The sequence below is a fragment of the Saccopteryx bilineata genome, chromosome 2 (genome assembly GCF_036850765.1).
Source record: "Saccopteryx bilineata isolate mSacBil1 chromosome 2, mSacBil1_pri_phased_curated, whole genome shotgun sequence".
Taxonomy (NCBI): domain Eukaryota; kingdom Metazoa; phylum Chordata; class Mammalia; order Chiroptera; family Emballonuridae; genus Saccopteryx; species Saccopteryx bilineata.
Window position 1 is genome coordinate 320,909,975 of NC_089491.1, and position 7,997 is coordinate 320,917,971.

The window sequence follows — 7,997 nt, forward strand, 5'->3', positions numbered from 1 at the left end:
CTCTCTCTCTCCCTTTCTCTCTCCTCTCTAAAATGAATAAATAAAATTAAAAAAAAAATTTTACATGTTATTTATTTTAAATATTATATTTGTTCCCGTTTTGTTTTTTTACTTTAAAATAAGATATATTCAGTGTGCATAGGGATTTGTTCATAGTTTTTTTTTATAGTCCGGCCCTCCAACGGTCTGAGGGACAGTGAACTGGCCCCCTGTAAAAATTTTGGAGACCCCTGACATAGACCAATAAAATGGAATCTATATCCCTGAAGTAAAACTACATATATATTGACAAATAATTTTTCTTTCTTTGTATTTTTCCAAAGTTAGAATCAGAGAGGCAGTCAGACAGACTCCCGCATGTGCCCAACCAGGATTCACCCAGCGTGCCTACCAGGGGAAGATGCTCTGCAATCTGAGGAGTTGCTCCATTGTGGCCAGAGCCATTCTAGTGCCTGAGGTGGAGACCATGGTGCCATCCTCAGCACCAGGGTCAACTTTGCTCCAATGGAGCCTTGGTTGCAGGAAGGGAAGAGGAAATAGAGAGGAAGGAAAGGGGAAAGGGTGGAGAAGGAGATGGGCACTTCTGTATGCCCTGACCGAGAATCAAACCCAGGACTTCCACATGCGGGGCCAATGCTCTACTGCTGAGCCAACTGGCCAGGGTCTATGGGCAAATAACTTTTGACAAAGGATTCAAAAACACACAATGAAGAAAAGAAAGCCTCTTCCGTAAATGGTGCTGGGAAAATTGGAAAGTCACATGCAAAAGAATGAAAGTTTGCTACAGTTTGTCCCCATGCACAAAAATTAATTGAAATGGATCAAACACCTAAATGTGAAATCTGAAACAATTAATTACATAGAAGACAACATAGGTACTACAATTATAGGACTTGGCCATAGAGAACAACTTATGAATTTGACCCCAAAGGCAAGGGAAGTAAAAGAAAATATAAATGAATGGGACTATTTCAAACTAAAAAGTTTCTGCACAGCAAAAGAAACTTACAACAAAACAGAAAGGCAGCCAACCAAATGGGAGATGATACTTACAAACAACAACTCCGATAAGAGTTTAACATCCAAAATATATAAAGAACGCACAAAGCTTCACAACAAATGAGCAAATAATCCAATTAAAAAATAGGGAGAGAGCATGACCAGGTGGTGGCACAGTGGATAGAGAGTCAGACTGGGATGCGGAGGACACAGGTTTGAGACCAGCTTGAGTGCGGGCTCATCTGGTTTGAGCAAAAGCTCACCAGCTTTGACCCAAGGTCGCTGGCTTGAGCCAGGGGTTACTCGGTCTGCTGAAGGCCCACAGTCAAGGCATATATGAGAAAGCAATCAATGAACAACTAAGGAGTCGCAATGAAAAACTGATGATTGATGCTTCTCATCTCTCTCTGTTCCTGTCTGTCTCTAGCTATCCCTCTCTCTGACTCTCTCTCTGTCTCTGTAAAAAAAATTAAAAATAAAATAAAATATTGTAAAAAAAAAAATGGGGAGAGGACCTGAACAGAGACATCTTCTAAGAAGACATACAAATGGCCAACAGATATATGAAAATCCAATCTTCCATCTTATCCTAAAAGTTTCAAGATCTTTTCTGCTTCTTCCACCATAACACTTCTGCCTGGAATACCTCATCATCCACTTTGATCCCTCCCACAGTGCATCTCAACTGTGATTAATCAAAATTTATTTTCATCCCAGAGATTATGATATACTCTTTATCCTTCACTCTAATAAGAATCATGGTTTTTGTTTATTTTACTAGCCAGAGATTAAAAAACTTTCATTTTCTTGTTTTGTATCATGAAATCTGAAATCAATGATTTTTTTTTTTTTGTATTTTTCTGAAGCTAGAAACGGGGAGGCAGTCAGACAGACTCCCGCATGCGCCTGGCCGGGATCCACCCAGCATGCCCACCAGGGGGCGACACTCTGCCCATCCGGGACGCCGCTCTGTTGCGACCAGAGCCACTCTAGCGCCTGAGGGAAAGGCCATAGAGCCATCCCCAGTGCCCGGGCCATCCTTGCTCCAATGGAGCCTCAGCTGCGGGAGGGGAAGAGAGAGACAGAGAGGAGGAAGGAGAGGGGGAGGGGTGGAGAAGCAGATGGGCGCCTCTCCTGTGTGCCCTGGCCGGGAATCGAACCTGGGACTTCCGCATGCCAGGTCGACGCTCTACCACTGAGCCAACCGGCCAGGGCCTCATTGATCTTTTTAAAATATAAAATTGTTGTATTATTGAATATGTATTTTTTAAATAACACATTTCCTCTCCACTTTAAAATATTTATATTCTTCCTCATTTAAAAATCATAAACATAAAGTTAAGTCCTACATTCCTCTCATGGCAACATAATCTCGACTTTCACTAATTTTATTTGTAACTATTCTTCCTTGTTTGAACTCCTATGGCACTTATAAGTGACACATGCTTATTTATTTCTTGTATGTTACTTTTAAATCTTCAATAAAACGTGTAAGCTTCTTGACAATAATAGACATATCATTTTTTTCATATCTCTCTATAGCCTAATGCCAAGCATGTAATAAATGTTTAAATTCTGATTGTCAATGCATTCTGCTCAATAATTAAAAATTTCTACCGTAAAAATGTTCCTGTCTAAATTATGGTTGCTTACCAGTATTTGTAAAAACCAGAGACACTCATAATTCATGTAGTTATAGGAGGAGAAAAATTATAGTCTCCCGTCTCTGAGCAAATTTTGTACACATGCAAAAATACTCAGAAAAATAACATTAGGGATAATAAACAGTATGTTTCTGAGTCAGATGAGGTTTTCAAAGTAATCCTTTCCATATATTTAGTGGCAAGTCCCCTCAATGCCTATCAGTTTCTGAGAATGTGTGGATGGTTTACTCATTAATCTGTTGCTTATGATGTATCTCAACTTGTTTATCCTCCACTAATCTGTCCCTTCACAAATTATTCCTTGTTCAGGAAAAAAGTATGTATGAGAAATACTTTCCACTCTTCTTGCCAAACCTGTTAAGAAACATTCCATGTGTCCTTCCAAAGCTAACATTTACCTTTTCTAATAGACATGATTTCCATTTAAAGTCTGATATTTTAGAAGTTTTTAATTACCACTTTAGAAGCAATATTTTGTCCACATTACATAAGTATTCACTACCATTAGCTTCACTGAATTCTGTATCAAATATAATTTGTGAAACAAATCCCTGAAATATGCTGTAAAAAATAAATTATTTTTACACCATCTTTGCCTGCACCTAGAGGACCCAGCATTTTACAGATGTGTGGGAAATTCTACACAAATGTAAGAGTACTAGCTTTGTTTACTAAATAAAATTTGGTAATATATTCAGAAATATTCTCCTACCCTTGCTTTTGAGGCACTCAGGGAAAAAAACAACGCCTTCTGAACTTTTATTTACTCAAATGGGGTTTGAAATATATTACTCAATAGTAGCCTTTGAAAAGAAAAAAAAATATATAAATTTTGTCATTTCTCGATAATTCAAGTACACTGACTATACATTCACTTGTCCTTTCATAGAGCAACAGGTTGATCTCACATACGTGTAATAAATAAGCTTCAGAGATAAAGAATGTTGTTAAACATTTTCTTGATTTAGGTTATTGGCCTATCAACTACTCCCAAGGAAAATGAGGTGGAATATTTCCAAATATGCCCTTGTCATTTTCTTCTTTACATCTCTCTTTCCTGCCAAAATCTTGTTTTCACAGTTGTATTTTTGTTACTGATGCTCACTCTGTGTGGGTTTCTCTAGTAAGAAAACTGAAAAACACCCTGGTTGATTTACTGTGATTCTAGGTTTGGGAATTTGGAGGGCCAGTGATTTGCCCTGTCTCCCCTTCCTTCCTCTCTTCTGCAGATCTGAGATTACTGGATGGAAATAGAACAAGTGTTGTCTTGTGACTGGGGAGTGTAGCAGATGCTCACCCCAAGGCCTTTCTCTAGCTGCAGTCTCACTATTATGGCTGAATGTCCGATTAGTCAGTGAAACAATTTGCTTTCTTTAATGAATTAATTGAATGTTTAGCTAAAATGGTAAGCCACGGTCCTGAATGGAGAGGTAAATGGTGATTTAAATAAAGATACCCTAAATTACTTACAGATAAATGTAGAGTGATGTCGAGTTCAGTATGAATCCTGGAAAATATATATAAACCTAATATCATCTGGTTCAGCATTGCACAAATAGGGTATTACGCTTATAATTTATTGCTCAGACATACTGTATGAGTGAAGGTTTAAATGAAATATCTTCTTAAATGTTATTGTGTTGAACTGGATTCAGATTTGAAAAAAAAATTATTTTTAAAAAGCTGGTACATTGGAAATTTAACATAAACAACAACAGACAACCAAACACCTCAGATATTATTATTATTATTATTATTATTATTATTATTATTATTATTGCATGATAGAGACAGACAGGAACAGTGAGAGATGAGAAGCACCAACTCATACTTGTGGCACTTTAGTTGTTCACTGATTCCTTTTCATATGTGCCTTGATGGAAGAAGTCCCATTGAGCCAGTGACCTCTTGCTCAAGCCAGCGACCTTGGACTCAGACAGAGATAATAGGGTCATGTCTACGATCTCATGCTCAAGCTGGCAACCCTGAGCTCAAGCTGGTGAGCCCAAGCTCAAGCCGGATAAGCCTGCACTCAAGCCAGTGACCTTGGGGTTTCTAACCTAGGTCTTCAGCATCCCAAGTAGATGCTCTATCCACTGCACCACAACCTGGTCAGGCCAAACACCATTAGGGGTTATGGGTTAGGTTTAAAACTCTGCCATTAACACACCCCTTTAGGCTATAACAGGACAAGATATTCTCACATGCTCCAGTGCCCTTACTTCTGCAATCTTGAGCACTTAACAATGAATACAGTTAAAATTAACAACAAAGCAATAGATTTCCTAAAGGAATACTGTGGACAAATGGAAGCAAAACAAATCAACTTAAAAGTTTAGATTGAAAAAATTAACCAGGAGAGCCTTCTTTATTTCATTTGATAGTATCATCCAAAACAGAGGCCATGTGACTACAGACATAACTGACTACTTCTCTCCCCCTCCCCATTCTCTCCTTCTTCTTCTCCTACAACCAATGGCTTGATTGGTCTGATTGTTTTGAGCATCAGCCGGGCGCTGAGGATAGCTTGTTTGGTTCAAGTGAGCCTCACGTGCTAGCTCAGTTGATTAAGTTTGCCAGGTGGAGCCTAGTCAGGGTGCATGCAGGAGTCTGTCTCACTATCCTCCTTTCACTGAAAAATAATAATAATAAAAAACTAGAAGCCCCAAATTCAGCAAAGACACACTATCTCTGCAGGTTCTTGTGGAGAATAGATTCTTTGGCTCTTCCAGCTTTTTCTGGTGGCTGTTGGCATTCCTTAACTGTGACTACATTGCTTCAAACTCTATCTACCTAGTTACATTGCCTCCTCTTCTCCTGTCCGTGTCTTCTCTTTTTTGTCTTTTGTCAGCATACTTGTCACTGGATTTAGGAGTCACCTGCATATTATTACAAAATTTCCTCATCTCAAGAGCTGTATGTTAATTACATTTGCAAAGAATCTTTTCCAAATTAAAGTAACATTCACAAGTTTCAAGGTTCAGTATGTGGATGCATCTTTTGGAGGACACGGTTTAACCCACCATAGATAGGTAATATTACTATACCTGTTTTACAAATGAAGAAAATGAAACACACTAACATTTATTATATCAATATTATGTGTCTCATACTAAGTGTTTTATATACACTGCACTATCTATTTAATGTTGATAAACATTCCATGAGACAGATACAATATTATTATTGGCATAATACAGATAATGAAACAAAGGATTGAGAGAATTTGGTCAATATTACACAATATACAAATGGCAAAGCCAGGGTTGTATGCAGGATTGTGTGATTTCAGAACCTTCACACTTAAATACTTAGCAACCCTGTCCTCTAACTTCCACTCTTAGTAGAATCAGAAGTGGTGGGGATCACACAGTGTTGAGATAATATATTAGACTTCACATTACTACTCTGATATTCACTTGTAAGCACCTTCACATGATCTTTTGGAATTCATTTTCTTATGCATAAAACAATAGTATTAATTATAATTTATGTATCTCACAAGTTCCTCCTTTTTGTCCCATGGATGCTGAAATTTATTTTATCAATGTTATTAAGAAATAATTTAAGAACAATAGACTGAACCCTTTTAAATTGAACATACTGTTCAATTCAATACCTTTTGAAAGTCATATAAACCTGTGAAAGCACTCCTAAAATTAAGACACAAAGATTTCATTACTCCAAAAAGATGGTTTGTGTCCATCTGAAATTTATCCCTTTCTTCATTTTTGGCTCCAGGCGACTACTGATCAGCTTGTGCATTTTATAAAATGCAACCATGCTCTATTTACTCTTCCATGCCTGACTTCCTTCTCTCAGGATAAAGCTCTCAAGGCTCATCTATGTTGCTGCATGCATCAAAAATTCATGCTCTTTTATTGCCTAGTAGTATTCTATGGTACGGATGGATATAATGCATTTTGTTGATACATACATCTGTTGATGGACCTTTGGGGTGTTTCCAGTTGTTGGCTATTGTGAATAAAGCAGCTAGCTATAAATATTGTTTATCAGTGTTTGTAAAACATGTTTATACTTCTGTACGGTAAATATTTAGGAGTGGAATGTTGGGGTCTTATAACAGATATAGGTTTAAATGTTTAATTAATAGCCAAACAGGTTTTTAAATTGATTGCAATAACTTACATTCTTATCTACCTTGTTGAACTTGGTGTTTCTAGAGAGCAGGAATACATAAGAAGACATTAAAGTAGTTCACGTAGAAGATGGTAAAGAACAGAAATGTGGTAGTTTCAAGAATAGAAAATTTGTCTTTAAGAACTGTCTTCCTTGGAGGAAAATATATACAAGACCTACTGATTTACTGTTAATTAAATATATGCAGTGAGGACTGAGTCAAGAATGACTCCTAGTTTGCCAGTAAAGCTAGTGGTCTTAATTGGAGTTTAAATTGCATCTGTATTTGGTTTTCAGAAAAGCTCATGATCATCTATGGGGCCTATAACTCACCAGAATTCTATTTATGTGAAATATACAAGCACTTTATGGGAGTTATAGAGTCATAAGGGAGGCATATAGCAATCAGACTCACAGACTTGATTCACTAACATAGACTTAGTTATGAGAAGTAGAAATACAGCTCATTTTTTATCTCTCAGATTTATCTCTGGCCCTTTATAATTCAGACTATTTTATAAATTCTAGGAAGAAAGAAAGAAATTCTAGGAAGAAAGAAAATCACAAACTTTTTAGCATTGAGAGCCATTGCTTGGTGCCTTTTACTTTGTCTCATCTCAGTTTTGTTGCCAATTCTCCTTCCCGTTTGTATTCAATCTTAGATACTTTTGTATTCAATTTTAATTCTTCTTCTGCCTTTTACCTATATCTCCATGCATTTTTTAATGGTTGCTTTAAGAATTAAATTATGCGTCATTAATTTATCACAGTCTACGTGGAATAAATATTCTACTTTTCCTAAATTATAAGAAACTTTTAATATCATAGCTCCATTTACCTTTTTCCCTTTGTATTAGTGTTATCCTATATATCTACAGATGTATAACCTCACCATATAAGGTACAATTGCTTTCAATAATCATATAATGTTTATATTGAAAGAAAATAAATAAATAAATATATATCTCTTTGCTGGAGCTCTGAGCTATACATATTTTTTAGGTGAGGAGAGAGGAGATGGTGAGGCAAACTCTCACATGCACCCCAACAGGGATATAACCAGCAACTCCCATCTGGGGCCAATGTTCAAGTACTGAGCTATTTTTAGTGCCTAAAGCTGACTCACTCAGACTGAGTTATCCTCAGGACCCAGAGTCACTCTCAAACCATTCGAGCCATGGTTGTGGGAGAGGA